This window comes from Coregonus lavaretus, assembly GCF_964263955.1.
Source record: "Coregonus lavaretus genome assembly, chromosome: 22".
NCBI classification, from domain to species: Eukaryota; Metazoa; Chordata; class Actinopteri; order Salmoniformes; family Salmonidae; genus Coregonus; species Coregonus lavaretus.
In genome coordinates this window covers 9,344,225-9,359,631 of record NC_140009.1, presented here as the reverse complement: position 1 = coordinate 9,359,631, position 15,407 = coordinate 9,344,225, and the positions used below count along the sequence as shown (strand labels likewise).

Below are 15,407 nucleotides of genomic sequence, written 5' to 3'. Positions count from 1 at the left end.
TCAAAGTGGAATTATGTTTTTAGAAATGTTTACTAATGAAAAATAAAGCTGAAATCTCTCTAAGTAATATACCCCTTTTGTTATGGCAAGCCTAAATAAGTTCAGGAGAAAACATTTGCTTAACAAGTCACATAATACGTTGCATGGACTCACTTTGTGTGCAATAATATTGTTTAACATGATTTTTTAATGACTGCCTCATCTCTGTAACCCACACATACAATTATCTGTAAGGTCCCTCAGTCGAGCAGTTAATTTCAACCACAAAGACCAGGGAGGTTTTCCAATGCCTGGCAAAGGAGGGCACCTGTTGATAGATGGGTAACAAAACACACAAACAGACATTGAATATCCCTTTGAGCATGGTAAAGTTATTAATTACACTTTGGATGGTGTGTCACTACAAAGAGACAGGCGTCCTTCCTTACTCAGTTGCCGGAGAAGAAGGAAACCGCTCAGGGATTTGACCATGAGGCCAATGGTGACTTTGAAATAGAGTTGAATGGCTGTAATGGGAGAAAACTGAGGATGGATCAACATTGTAGTTACTCCACAATACTAACCTAATTGATGGAGTGAAAAGGAAGCCTGTACAGAATAAAAATATTCCAAAACATGCATCCTGTTAGCAACAAGACACTAAAGTAATACTACAAGAAATTAGGCAAAGCAATTAACTTTTTGTCCTGAATACAAAGCGTTATGTTTGGGGCAAATCCAATACAACATATTACTATGGACCACTCCCCATATTTTCAAGCATAGTGGTGACTGCATCATATTATGGGTATGCTGGTAATCATTAAGGACTGGGGAGTTTTTCAGGATAAAAAGGAGACTGAATGGAGCTAGAGGAGAACCTGGTTCAGTCTACTTTCCACCAGACACTGGGAGATGAATTCATCTTTCAGCAGGACAATAACCTAAAACAGAAGACCAAAGAAGACAGTGAATGTTCCTGAGTGGCCGAGTTACAGTTTTGACTTAAATCTACTTGAAAATCTATGGCAAGACCTGAGGATGGGTAGGAGGATTACTTTTTTACTATTCTAGATATTCCTTAAAGAGGTAGGGTTTCAAGTGTCTCCGGAAGGTGGTCAGTGACTCCGCTGTCCTGGCATCGTGGGGGAGCTTGTTCCACCATTGGAGTGCCAGAGCAGCGAATAGTTTTGACTGGGCTGAGTGGGAACTGTGCTTCCGTAGAGGTAGGGGGGCTAGCAGGCCAGAGGTGGATGAACTTAGTGCCCTCGTTTGGGTGTAGGGTCTGATCAGAGCCTGAAGGTAAGAAGGTGCTGTTCCCCTCACAGCTCCGTAGGCAAGCACCATGGTTTTGTAGTAGATGCGAGCTTCAACTGGAAGCCAGTGGAGTGTGCGGAGGAGCGGGGTGACATGAGAGAACTTGGGAAGGTTGAACACCAGACGGGCTGCAGCGTTCTGGATAAGTTGTAGAGGTTTAATGGCACAGGCACAACAGTGAGTTGTAGTAATCTGCCTGGATTAGGACCTGTGCCGCTTTCTGTGTAAGGTAGGGTCGTACTCTGCGAATGTTGTAGAGCATGAACCTGCAGGATCGGGTCACCACTTTGATGTTAGCGGAGAACGACAGGGTGTTGTCCAGGGTCACGCCAAGGTTCTTTGCACTCTGGGAGGAGGACACAATAGAGTTGTCAACCGTGATGGCAAGATCATGGAGTGGGCAGTCCTTCCCCGGGAGGAAGAGCAGCTCCGTCTTGCCGAGGTTCAGCTTGAGGTGGTGATCCGACATCCACACTGATATGTCTGCCAGACATGCAGAGATGCGATTCGCCACCTGGTTATCAGAAGGAGAAAAATAATTGTGTGTGGTCTGCGTAGCAATGATAGGAGAGACCATGTGAGGATATGACAGAGCCAAGTGACTTGGTGTATAGAGAGAATAGGAGAGGGCCTAGAACTAAGCCCTGGGGGACACCAGTGGTGAGAGCACGTGGTGCGGAGACAGATTCTCGCCACGCCACCTGGTAGGAGCGACCTGTCAGGTAGGACGCAATCTAAGAGTGAGCAGCGCCGGAGATGCCCAACTCAGGGAGGGGGTGGAGAGGAGGATCTGATGGTTCACAGTATCAAAGGCAGCAGATAGGTCTAGAAGGATAAGAGCAGAGGAGAGAGAGTTAGCTTTAGCAGTGCGGAGAGCCTCCGTGACACAGAGAAGAGCAGTCTCAGTTGAATGACCAGTCTTGAAACCTGACTGGTTTGGATCAGGAAAGAATTCTGAGAGAGATAGCAGGAGAGTTGGCTAGAGACGGCACGCTCAAGAGTTTTGGAGAGAAAAGAAAGAAGGGATACTGGTCTGTAGTTCTTGACATCGGAGGGATCGAGTGTAGTTTTTTTTAGGAGGGGTGCAACTCTCGCTCTCTTGAAGACAGAAGGCACATAGCCAGCAGTCAAGGATGAGATGATGAGCGAGGTGAGGTAAGGGAGAAGGTCTCCGGAAATGGTCGGGAGAAGAGAGGAGGGGATAGGGTCAAGCGGGCAGGTTGTTGGGCGGCCGGCCGTCACAAGTCGCAAGATTTCATCTGGAGAGAGAGGGGAGAAAGAAGTCAAAGCATAGGGTAGGGAAGTGTGAGCAGGACCAGCGGTGTCATTTTGACTTAATAAATGAGGATCGGATGTCGTCAACCTTCTTTTCAAAATGATTGACGAAGTCATCCACAGAGAGGGAGGAGGGAGGGGGAGGAGGATTCAGCAAGGAGGAGAAGGTGGCAAAGAGCTTCCTAGTGTTAGAGGCAGAGTCTTGAAATTTAGAGTGGTAGAAAGTGGCTTTAGCAGCAGAAACAGAGGAAGAAAATGTAGAGAGGAGGGAGTGAAAAGATGACAGGTCCACAGGGAGTCTAGTTTTCCTCCATTTCCGCTTGACAATGAGTCGTCAAGCCACGGAGCAGGAGGGGAGGACTGAGCCGGCCGAGAGGATAGGGGACATAGAGAGTCAAAAGCAGAAAGGGAAGAGGGTTGAGGAGGCAGAATCAGGAGATCGGAGGGAGAAGGATTTAGCAGAGGGAAGAGATGATAGGATGGAAGTGGAGAGAGTAGCGGGAGAGAGAGGGCGAAGGTTGCGACGGCACATTACCTTCTGAGTAGGGGCAGAGTGAGTAGTGTTGGAGGAGAGCGAGCGAGAAAAGGATACAAAGTAGTGGTCGGAGACTTGGAGGGGAGTTGCAGTGAGATTAGTAGAAGAACAGCATCTAGTAAAGATGAGGTCAAGCGTATTGCCTGCCTTGTGAGTAGGGGGGGACGGTGAGAGGGTGAGGTCAAAAGAGGAAAAGATTGGAAAGAAGGAGGCAGAGAGAAATGAGTCAAAGGCAGACGTAGGGAGGTTAGTCACCCAGAACTGTGAGCCATCCTCAGGAAAGGAACTTATCAAGGCGTCAAGCTCATTGATGAACTCTCTAAGGGAACCTGGAGGGTGATAAATGATAAGGATGTTAAGCTTGAATGGGCTAGTGACTGTGACAGCATGGAATTCAAATGAAGAGAGAGACAGATGGGTCAGGGGGAAAAGAGAGAATGTCCACTTGGGAGAGATGAGGATTCCTGTGCCACCGCCGCGCTGACCAGATGCTCTCGGGGTATGCGAGAACGCATGGTCAGACGAGGAAAGAGCAGTAGCAGTACCAGTGTTTTCTGTGGTAATCCATGTTTCCGTCAGCGCCAAGAAGTCGAGGGACTGGAGGGTAGCATAGGCTGAGATGAACTCTGCCTTGTTGGCCGCAGAACGGCAGTTCCAGAGGCTGCCGGAGACCTGGAACTCCACCTGAGTCGTGCGCGCAGGGACCACCAGATTAGAGTGGCAGCAGCCACGCGGTGTGAAGCGGTTGTATGGCCTGTGCAGAGAGGAGAGAACAGGGATAGACAGGCTACAGAAAATGCTACAATAATGAAAAGGAGATCGGAATGAAATTAACTAAACATCTGGGAAAGCGAGAGAGCGGGGCCTCCCTCACTTACGTTTCACTGAAACACTCAAATATAACTCTCCCAACTTCCACTTTAGAAATTATAATTGTTGTAAACTACAGTGGTTCAATGTTTTCTAGGAATAGACTCTAACTTCGTTTATTCAGCTAGCTAACTTGGTATAGTATTCTTCCGTGAAATCCGCCCAGGGCACCGTATCCTATGAGGCCATAGCTAACTAGCATGCTAGCTTCCAATAACACACGGTTTAGCACCAATACTCGGTTTAAAAAAATACCAATAGTGTGTTAACACGCTAATTGGATCATTTGTGTCCGTGTCTAACGTTGTGTAAAGTTTTGGGGTTCGTTTTGACAGTTTGAGTGAGTACGTCGTCAACTTATTCAGCCAGTTAGTTAGCTAGCTAGAATAGTTAGCATATTAGCTAGCCATTGCTCTCTGTCAACGAACCAACCCCTCCTCCCACGATATGAAACACACAGAGGGACCCAAGCTAACGTTAACTAGTCACCCATGTCTTGAATTCCTTTTGAACGACTCTGGTTACCAGTATGTAAAAATAAACTAAAAATAAATGTAGGTTATAAACTTACTCTTAGTAGCTGCTGTTAGCTAGTTAAGTGTAAAGCTAGCTACTGAATCGATTTAGCCAGTTCGCGTCTGTCCCAACGGAGAGAAAGCATCTCCAAACGCAGAAGCCCGGTTAATACAAACATATCTTACCAAGCCAACTAGCTAGTTAGTTATCTATAATTGTTTTTAGATTAATTCCAAATTAGGACCAACTGTTCTATTGGTCATCTAGTAGCTTGTGGGGATACATGATGCTCTCAATGGTGCAGCTGTAGAACTTATTTAGGATCTGAGTGCCCATGCCAAATCTTTTCAGCTTCCTGATGGGGAAAAGTAATTGTTGTGCCCTCTTCACAACTGTGTTGGTGTGCATGGACCATGATAGTTCCTTAGTGAAGTGGACACTGAGGAACTTGTAGCTCTTCACCCTCTCTACTACAGCCATGTCAATGTAAATGGGGGCGTGCTCAGCCCTCCGATTACTGTAGTCCACGATCTGCTCCTTATCTTGCTGACGTTGAGGGAAAAGTTGTTCTCCTGGCACCACACTGCCAGGTCTCTGACCACCTCCTTATAGGCTGTCTCGTCGTCGGTGATCAGACTTAATGATGGTGTTGGAGTACTGCGCTCCCACGCAGGCATGTGTGAAAAGGGAGTAAAGCATCCCCACAGTATGATGCTGCCACCCCCGTGCTTCATGGTTGGGATGGTGTTCTTTGGCTTGTAAGCCTTCCCCTTTTCCCTCCAAACATAACGATGGTCATTATGGCCAAACAGTTCTATTTTTGTTTCATCAGACCAGAGGACATTTCTCCAAAAAGTACAATCTTTGTCCCCATGTGCAGCTGCAAACCGTAGTCTGTCTTATTTATGGTGGTTTTGGAGCAGTGGCTTCTTCCTTGCTGAGCGGCCTTTCAGGTTATGTCGATATAGGACTTGTTTTTACTGTGTATATAGATACTTTTGTACCTGTTTCCTCCAGCATCTTCACAAGGTCCTTTGCTGTTGTTCTGGGATTGATTTGCACTTTTCGCACCAAAGTACGTTAATCTCTAGGAGACAGAAAGCGTCTCCTTCCTGAGCGGTATGACGGCTGTGTGGTCCCATGGTGTTTATACTTGCGTACTATTGTTTGTACAGATGAACGTGGTACCTTCAGGCGTTTTGAAATTGCTTCCAAGGATGAACCAGAACACTGAACCATGCATGAGAGCACCAGCTGTTCCGGATGACTGTGTGATCACACTCTCGGTAGACTATGTGAGTAAGACCTTTAAACAGGTCAACATTCACAAGGCCGCGGGGCCAGACGGATTACCAGGACGCGTACTCAGAGCATGCGCTGACCAGCTGGCAAGTGGTCTTCACTGACATTTTCAACCTACAGTTGAAGTCGGAAGTTTACATACACTTAGGTTGGAGTCATTAAAACTTGTTTTTCAACCACTCCACAAATCTATTGTTAACAAACTATAGTTTTGGCATGACACAAGTAATCTTTCCAACAATTGTTTGCAGACAGATTATTTCACTTATAATTCACTGTATCACAAGTCCAGTGGGTCAGAAGTTTACATACATTAAGTTGACTGTGCCTTTAAACAGCTTGGAAAATTCCAGAAAATGATGTCATGGCTTTAGAAGCTTCTGATAGGCTATTTGACATCATTTGAGTCAATTGGAGGTGTATCTGTGGATGTATTTCAAGGCCTATCTTCAAACTCAGTGCCTCTTTGCTTAACATCATGGGAAAATCAAAAGAAATCAGCCAAGACCTCAGAAAAATTTTGCAGACCTCCACAAGTCTGGTTCATCCTTGGGAGCAATTTCCAACATTGTTATGTTTGGAGGAAAAAGGGGAACGCTTGCAAGCCGAAGAACACCATCCCAACTGTGAAGCACTGGGGTGGCAGCATCATGCTGTGGGGATGCTTTGCTGCAGGAGGGACTGGTGCACTTCACAAAATAGATGGCATTATGAGGAAGGAAAATTATGTGGATATATTGAAGCAACATCTCAAGACATCAGTCAGGAAGTTAAAGCTTGGTTGCAAATGGGTCTTCCAAATGGACAATGACCCCAAGCATACTTCCAAAGTAGTGGCAAAATGGCTTAAGGACAACAAAGTCAAGGTATTGGAGTGGCCATCACAATGCCCTGACCTCAATCCTATAGAACATTTGTGGGCAGAACTGAAAAGGCGTGTGCGTGCAAGGAGGCGTACAAACCTGACTCCGTTACACCAGCTCTGTCAGGAGGAATGGGCCAAAATTCACCCAACTTATTGTGGGAAGCTTGTGGAAGGCTACCCGAAACGTTTGACCCAAGTTAAACAATTTAAAGTCAATGCTACCAAATACTAATTGAGTGTATGTAAACAGAAGCTCTTTTATGTCATAGGAAACGATGGTGGAAACATTATGTACAAAAAATATCAGCGCAAAAAAAAAATATTGGTAAGAAGCACGTAAAACGTTATTCCCTCCAGCGCCATTCTGTAGCGATGGATAGAGCGAGAGAGAGAGTTACTTCCTCAGATTACACAGACACACAAAAAATGTGAAAACAAATCCAATTTTGATAAACTCCCATATCTATTAGTTGAAATACCAGTGTGCCATCAAAGCAGCAATATTTGTGACCTGTTGCCACAAAAGGGCAACAACCAGTGAAGAACAAACACCATTTTAAATAAAACCCATATTTGTTTTTTTATTTTCCCTTTCATACTTTAACTATTTGCACATTGTTACAACACTGTACAAAGCCATAATATAACATTTGAAATGTCTCTATTTTTTTGAAACTTTTGTGAGTGTAATGTTTACTGTTCATTTCTGATTGTTTATTTCGCTTTTGTTTTGTCTATTCCACTTGCTTTGGCAACATAAACATGTTTGAATTGAGAGAGATGGAGCGAGAGAGAGATGGAGTGTACTAGGGATTGTGGGAGTTGGTTAATGGGGCAGTCAGTCAGTCAGCCAGGTCAGTGTGGACAGGAAGTTTATTTGTAGACGAGATTCCTCTCCTGGCTAAGTGCTCTTCCCTGCTAGAGAAGTCAGCTGGGGTATGTTTCCTTCTGCTGCAGTCTGTAACCCCCTCTCCCCTTGTCTTGTACACCACTGCTGCAGCTGCGTGACGTAGCCCACTGCCTAACCTTTTCATCTAACACGGGTTGTTCTGCTTGGACAGCTCCAGAAAATCCCAACCTTCTAGAATGAAGCAGCCTACAGGTCGATGTTTTATTGGTTGTGATGAATGACAATGGGTCCTTTATCAATTTGGGAACCATGTTGATTATTGCATCCTTTCTTTTTCACAAAGCCTCATTTCTATTCTCTGAACCGGTTGATGGAAACGTTGTCTTGAGATTGCTCCACACAGAAAGTACGTTTTTATAATGAAGTTGTAAGTGAACGTTGTATAGATCAGCTCTCTTGCAGAGGAATGATTTATCACTGGAAATGATATAATGTACTGCGTCCATAACAAGAAATTACACGTACGGTGCCTTCAGAAGATATTCATACCCCTTCACATATTCCACATTTTGCTGTGTTACAGACTGAATTCAAAATGGATTCAATTGTTGTTTTCTCACCCATCTACACACAATACCCCATAATGACAAAGTGAAAACATGTTTGCAAATGTATTGAAAAGGAAATACAGAAATATCTAATTTACGTAAGTATTCACACCCCTGAGTCAATACATTGTAGAAGCATCTTTGGCAGTGATTAAAGCTGTGAGTCTTTCTGGGTAAGTCTCTAATAGCTGGATTGTGCAACATTTGCCCATTTTATTATTTTCTAAATTCTTCAAGCTCTGTCAAACTGGTTGTTGATCATTGCTAGACAACCATTTTCAGGTCTTGACAAATATTTTCAAGTAGATTTAAGTCAAAACTGCAACTCGGCCACTCAGGAATATTCACTGACTTCTTGGTAAGCAACTCCAGTGTAGATTTGGCCTTGTGTTTTAGGTTATTGTCCTGCTAAAAGATGAATTCATCTCCCAGTGTCTGGTGGAAAGCAGACTGATTTCTTTAGTGCCTTGTTGCAAACAAGATGCATGTTTTGTCATGTTTTTTATTCTGTACAGGCTTCCTTCTTTTCACTCTGTCAATTAGGGTAGTATTGTGGAGTAACTACAATGTTTATCCATCCTCAGTTGTCTCCTATCACAGCCATTAAACTCTGAAACTGTTTTAAAGTCACAATTGGCCTCATGGTGAAATCCCTGGGCGGTTTCCTTCCTCTCCGGCAACTGCGTTAGGAAGGACTCCTGTATCTTTGTAGTGACTGGGTGTATTTATACACCATCCAAAATGTAATTAATAACTTCACCATGCTCAAAGGGATATTCAATGTCTGCTTTATTACATTTTTACCCATCTACCAGTAGGTGCCATTCTTTGCCAGGCATTGGAAAACCTCCCTGGTCGTTGTGGTTGAATCTGTGTTTGAAATTCACTGCTCGACTGAGGGAAGTTACAGATAATTGTACAGTGCCTTGCAAAAGTGTTCATCCGCCTTGGCGTTTTTCCGATTTTGTTGCATTACAACCTGTAATTTATTTGGATTTCATGTAATGGACATACACTTAATAGTCCAAATTGGTGAAGTGAAATTAAAAAAAGAACGTTTCATAAAATTCTAAAAAATAAATAACGGAAAAGTGGTGCATGCATATGTGTTCACCCCCTTTGCTATGAAGCCCCTAAATAAGATCTGGTGCAACCAATTACCTTCAGAAGTCACATAATTAATTAAATAAAGTCCACCTGTGTGCAATCTAAGTGTCACATGATCTGTCACATGATCTCAGTATATATACACCTGTTCTGAAAGGCCCCAGAGCCTGCAACACCACTAAGCAAGCGGCACCATGAAGACCAAGGAGCTCTCCAAACAGGTCAGGGACAAAGTTGTGGAGAAGTACAGATCAGGGTTGGGTTATAAAAAAATATACGAAACTTTGAACAAGCACCATTAAATCCATTATTAAAAAATGTAAAGATTATGGCACCACAACAAACCTGCCAATAGAGGGATGCCCACCAAAACTCAGGGCATTAATCAGAGAGGCAACAAAGAGACCAAAGATAACCCTGAAGGAGCTGCAAAGCTCCACAGCGGAGATTGGAGTATCTGTCCATAGGACCACTTTAAGCCGTACACTCCACAGAGCTGGGCTTTAAGGAAGAGTGGCCAGAAAAAAGCCATTGCTTAAAGAAAAAAATAAGCAAACACGTTTGGTGTTCGCCAAAAGGCATGTGGGAGACTCCCCAAACATATGGAAGAAGGTACTCTGGTCAGATGAGACTAAAATTGAGCATTTTGGCCATCAAGGAAAACGCTATGTCTGGCGCAAACCCAACACCTCTCCTCACCCCAAGAACACCATCCCCACAGTGAAGCATGGTGGTGGCAGCATCATGCTGTTGGGATGTTTTTCATCGGCAGGGACTGGGAAACTGGTCAGAAATTAAGGAATGATAGATGGCGCTAAATACAGAGAAATTCTTGAGGGAAACCTGTTTCAGTCTTCCAGAGATTTGAGACTGGGAAGGCGGTTCACCTTCCAGCAGGACAATGACCCTAAGCATACTGCTAAAGCAACACTCGAGTGGTTTAAGAGGAAACATTTAAATGTCTTGGAATGGCCTAGTCAAAGCCCAGACCTCAATCCAATTGAGAATCTGTGGTATGACTTAAAGATTGCTGTACACCAGCAGAACCCATCCAACTTGAAGGAGCTGGAGCAGTTTTGCCTTGAAGAATGGGCAAAAATCCCAGTAGCTAGATGTGCCAAGCTTATAGAGACATACCCCAAGAGACTGTAATTGCTGCAAAAGGTGGCTCTACAAAGTATTGACTTTGGGGTGGGTGAATAGTTATGCACGCTCAAGTTTTCTGTTTTTTTTGTCTTATTTCTTGTTTGTTTCACAAAAAAATATATTTTGCATCTTCAAAGTGGTACGCATGTTGTGTAAATCAAATGATACAAACCCCCAAACAATCCATTTTAATTCCAGGTTGTAAGGCAACAAAATAGGAAAAATGCCAACGGGGGTGAATACTTTCGCAAGCCACTGTATGTGTGGGGTACAGAGATGAGGTAGCCATTCAAAAATCATGTTAAACACTATTATTGGACACAGATTGAGTCCATGCAACTTATTATGTGACTTGTTAAGCAAAATTGTCCTCCTGAACTTATTTAGGATTGCCATAACAAAGTGGTTGAATACTTATTGACTCAAGACATTTCATATTTTCATTTTGAATTCATTTCTAAAATTTCGGAAAACATAATTCCAATTTGACATCATGGGGTATTGTGTGTAGGCCAGTGACAAAAAAAATATCTATTTAATCCATTTTAAATTCAGGCTGTAACACAACATATTTTGGAAAAAGTCAAGGGGTGTGAATACTTTCTGAAGACACTGTACACTTTCAACAGGCAGGGCTACATGGTTTCTGTAGATGATCTGGCCTGTTTACCTCCTGGCACTGTTTCCACTTAGCCCACTCTGATCCTGTGGGAGTTAAGAGCAGGCTGGGCTGCAGTTAGTTATAGTAGCTCTGTGGTGGCAGGCAGTTCAGTAGCAGCAGCATCACTGAGACTAGTAACACGACTGTTGTTCGGCCATGTTGGCATCTCAGTTCACTTCTGCAGCACAGCTCTCTCATGGGAGGAAAAGACCTGGAAGGTTTCCATGATTCAAGAAAATAGCAAGTGTTACCTGTTAGGGAGATCTTTATGGTTTTATCAATGTTTTGTAGAATTCTAACCTTACCAGAGCAAAGTAGAATAACAGCATTTGATTATTCTGTACAGGAGGTATCATTGGTTAAAGGAAAGTGAGAATGTCTGTCTTCCATCTCTGATCTCAGCCGGGCTTACAGCATCAGCGAGTCGGTGTTGCAGATGTGTTCACTTTGTGTTATGTCAGTCTGCTCTGCATCTGAGTCAACCGAGTATCTCCGCACTAGTACTAGAAGGAGAGATGGGATTGGAGAAAAAGTACATCTAGGCTATATTCAAGTATAGCTTTTAGAGGTTTATTTCTATTTTCTTATTTTGCCAATTAAATACATTTCTTAGGAGAATCACATGAAGATGAGGGTTACTTGTTAAAGTTAAGACCGCAGCATTTTTGTACTGTATTATAGCAATGAAAGGCTGTCTACTTGTGTCGTTTACGTTCAGTCTTCACGGGTGACAGAAATGTAAATCATAGCCTGCAACAATTAAAGCAAGGCAAGCCCACCAAAGTTTGGCTAATTCTTAAAGGGATACTTCAGGATTTTGGCAATCAAGCCCTTTATCTACTTCCCAAGAGTCAGATGAACTCTGTATGTCTGCATCCAGTATGAAGGATGTTGCTACAGGATCTAGCATTAGCGCAATTGCTAACTAGCATTAGCTCAATGACTGGAAGTCTATGAAACTGCTATCATGCTAGTAGATACAGTGGGGAAAAAAAGTATTTAGTCAGCCACCAATTGTGCAAGTTCTCCCACTTAAAAAGATGAGAGAGGCCTGTAATTTTCATTATAGGTACACGTCAACTATGACAGACAAAATGAGATTTTTTTTTCCAGAAAATCACATTGTAGGATTTTTAATGAATTTATTAGCAAATTATGGTGGAAAATAAGTATTTGGTCAATAACAAAAGTTTCTCAATACTTTGTTATATACCCTTTGTTGGCAATGACACAGGTCAAACGTTTTCTGTAAGTCTTCACAAGGTTTTCACACACTGTTGCTGGTATTTTGGCCCATTCCTCCATGCAGATCTCCTCTAGAGCAGTGATGTTTTGGGGCTGTCGCTGGACAACACAGACTTTCAACTCCCTCCAAAGATTTTCTATGGGGTTGAGATCTGTAGACTGGCTAGGCCACTCCAGGACCTTGAAATGCTTCTTACGAAGCCACTCCTTCGTTGCCCGGGTGGTGTGTTTGGGATCATTGTCATGCTGAAAGACCCAGCCACGTTTCATCTTCAATGCCCTTGCTGATGGAAGGAGGTTTTCACTCAAAATCTCACGATACATGGCCCCATTCATTCTTTCCTTTGCACGGATCAGTCGTCCTGGTCCCTTTGCAGAAAAACAGCCCCAAAGTATGATGTTTCCACCCCCATGCTTCACAGTAGGTATGGTGTTCTTTGGATGCAACTCAGCATTCTTTGTCCTCCAAACACGACGAGTTGAGTTTTTACCAAAAAGTTCTATTTTGGTTTCATCTGACCATATGATATTCTCCCAATCCTCTTCTGGATCATCCAAATGCACTCTAGCAAACGTCAGATGGGCCTGGACGTGTACTGGCTTAAACAGGGGGACACGTCTGGCACTGCAGGATTTGAGTCCCTGGCGGCGTAGTGTGTTACTGATGGTAGGCTTTGTTACTTTGGTCCCAGCTCTCTGCAGGTCATTCACTAGGTCCCCCTGTGTGGTTCTGGGATTTTTGCTCACCGTTCTTGTGATCATTTTGACCCCACGTGGTGAGATCTTGCGTGGAGCCCCAGATCGAGGGAGATTATCAGTGGTCTTGTATGTCTTCCATTTCCTAATAATTTCTCCCACAGTTGATTTCTTCAAACCAAGCTGCTTACCTATTGCAGATTCAGTCTTCCCAGCCTGGTGCAGGTCTACAATTTTGTTTCTGGCCAAATTCATTAAAAATCCTACAATGTGATTTTCTTGATTTTTTTTCCTCAATTTGTCTGTCATAGTTGACGTGTACCTATGATGAAAATTACAGGCCTCTCTCATCTTTTTAAGTGGGAGAACTTGCACAATTGGTGGCTGACTAAATACTTTTTTCCCCCACTGTACCATAGACTTCTAGTCATTGCACTAACACTAGTTAGCAATTGCGCTAATGCTAGTTCCTGTAGCAACATCCTTCATACTGGATGCAGAGACATACAAATAGTATCCATAAGTTCATCTGACTCAGGGGAAGTAGATAAAGTTCTTAATTGCCAAAATCCCAAAGTATCCCTTCAAGGGTTGGAACTAATGTCACCCTTAACAATGTGTTGTCACTTACTCTGCCGAGCTTGCAGCTTTTTCTTGTTAAGACAGCTCTTCCTTAATCAGCTACAGTACTGAAACACAATATTGATTTGTCACTGGCAACACGGTGAACTAAATTAACCTTTTCCAAAAGACTAAATGCACATTTCCAAAGTGTCACACATTAATTGCATGCACACACACACACACACACACACACACACAGATTTGGTCTAGAGAAAGTTAAACTAGCATCTCCTCAGTGGGATTGATGTTTTAAGTGTCAGATTGTGAAACGTGATCTTGATTGGATGTGCCTGCCTCACAGACAGTGTCAACTGAGCATTAGGCTTACAAAGAGTTGGCAGCCGACGCCGTTCAGATGATCCGTGCTCTTGACCCGTGTTGAACCCCACTTAACAGTGTGACAGTTCAGCAGGGACCTGACTATTCATGGCCAGCGGAGCACTGTGCACCCTTCAAGAGTTGGCCCTTGTGTCTACGAGGAGCTGACAATGTCACCAACTCCCCCAATAGAAAACATGTCCTCAATTAATCATGCCATAAGCTTGTCCAGTTACAATATCACGTCAGTGACGGTTGTCATGGTCTTACGTAAAGCCTACTGCGTTTAGGGTTACAGGCTACAGCTGCTCTGACAATACCAGTATCGCAATATCCTTTGGTCCTTTAGAAACCTGCTGTATCTAGAATATTGTGTGCTATAGCTTGGAAAATAAATACATGTGACTCTGGATGACATAATTGATGTTTGTTTCCAATATTAGGGGTGTTTTCCTAAAGAAGTTAAATCCACTTCGTGTTTTGTTTCTTTGCCACGGTACTTACAAGTATTGCGATACTGGTATTTTCCAGGCCCTACCAGTTGCTCAACTTTCATGTTTCATTACATAGCTACATTTCACTCCTTAAACTTCCAGAAACATTTTCTATGACCCTGTAATACATTATAAATACGTAGGTCCTAGTTTAAAGGAACCGTAAAATGATACACTACATGACCAAAAGTACAGTGCATTTGGAAAGTATTCAGACCCCTTGACTTTTTCCACATTTTGTTATGTTACAGCCTTACTCTAAAATTGATTAAATTTAATATTTTTCCTCATCAATCTGCACACAATGTCCCAAAATGACAAAGCAACAACAGGTTTTTATAAATGTTTGGAAATGTATTAAACATAAAAAACAGAAATAACTTATTTACGTAAGTATTCAGACCCTTTGCTATGAGACTCAAAATTGAGCTCAGGTGCATCCTGTTTCCATTGATCATCCTTGATGGTTCTACAACTTGATTGGAGTCCACCTGTGGTAAATGTAATTGATTGGACATGATTTGGAAAGGCACAGACCTGTCTATATAAGGTCCCACAGTTAACAGTGCATGTCAGAGCAAAAACCAAGCCATGAGGTTGAAGGAATTGTCCGTAGAGCTCCGAGACAGGATTGTGTCGAGGCACAGATCTGGGGGAAGGGTACCAAAAAATGGAAGAAGTTTGGAATTGCCAAGACTCTTCCTAGAGCTGGCCACCCAGCCAAACTAAGCAATCAAGGGAGAAGGGCCTTGGTCAGTGAGGTTACCAAGAACCCGATGGTCGCTCTGACATGACTCCAGAGTTCCTCTGTAGAGATGGGAGAATCTTCCAGAAGGACAACCATCTTTTTGGGGATGATATCAGACGTGAGGAACAGTATCTTATTAGTCAGACAGATAACTAGAGGGCTGAGGAGTTATCTGTTGAGGGGTTTAAAGTACCTAACCAGGGATCTCCAGCAGGGCACACTCCTGCCAGAACAGACTGACTAGAATCAAC

General features: G+C 43.3%; 1 protein-coding gene across 1 annotated transcript in view; it reads left to right on the top strand.

The window, feature by feature from the left end:
• Nucleotides 1-15,407, top strand: part of gripap1 (GRIP1 associated protein 1) — a 94,202-nt gene that overhangs the window by 72,920 nt on the left and 5,875 nt on the right. The window lies entirely within an intron of this gene.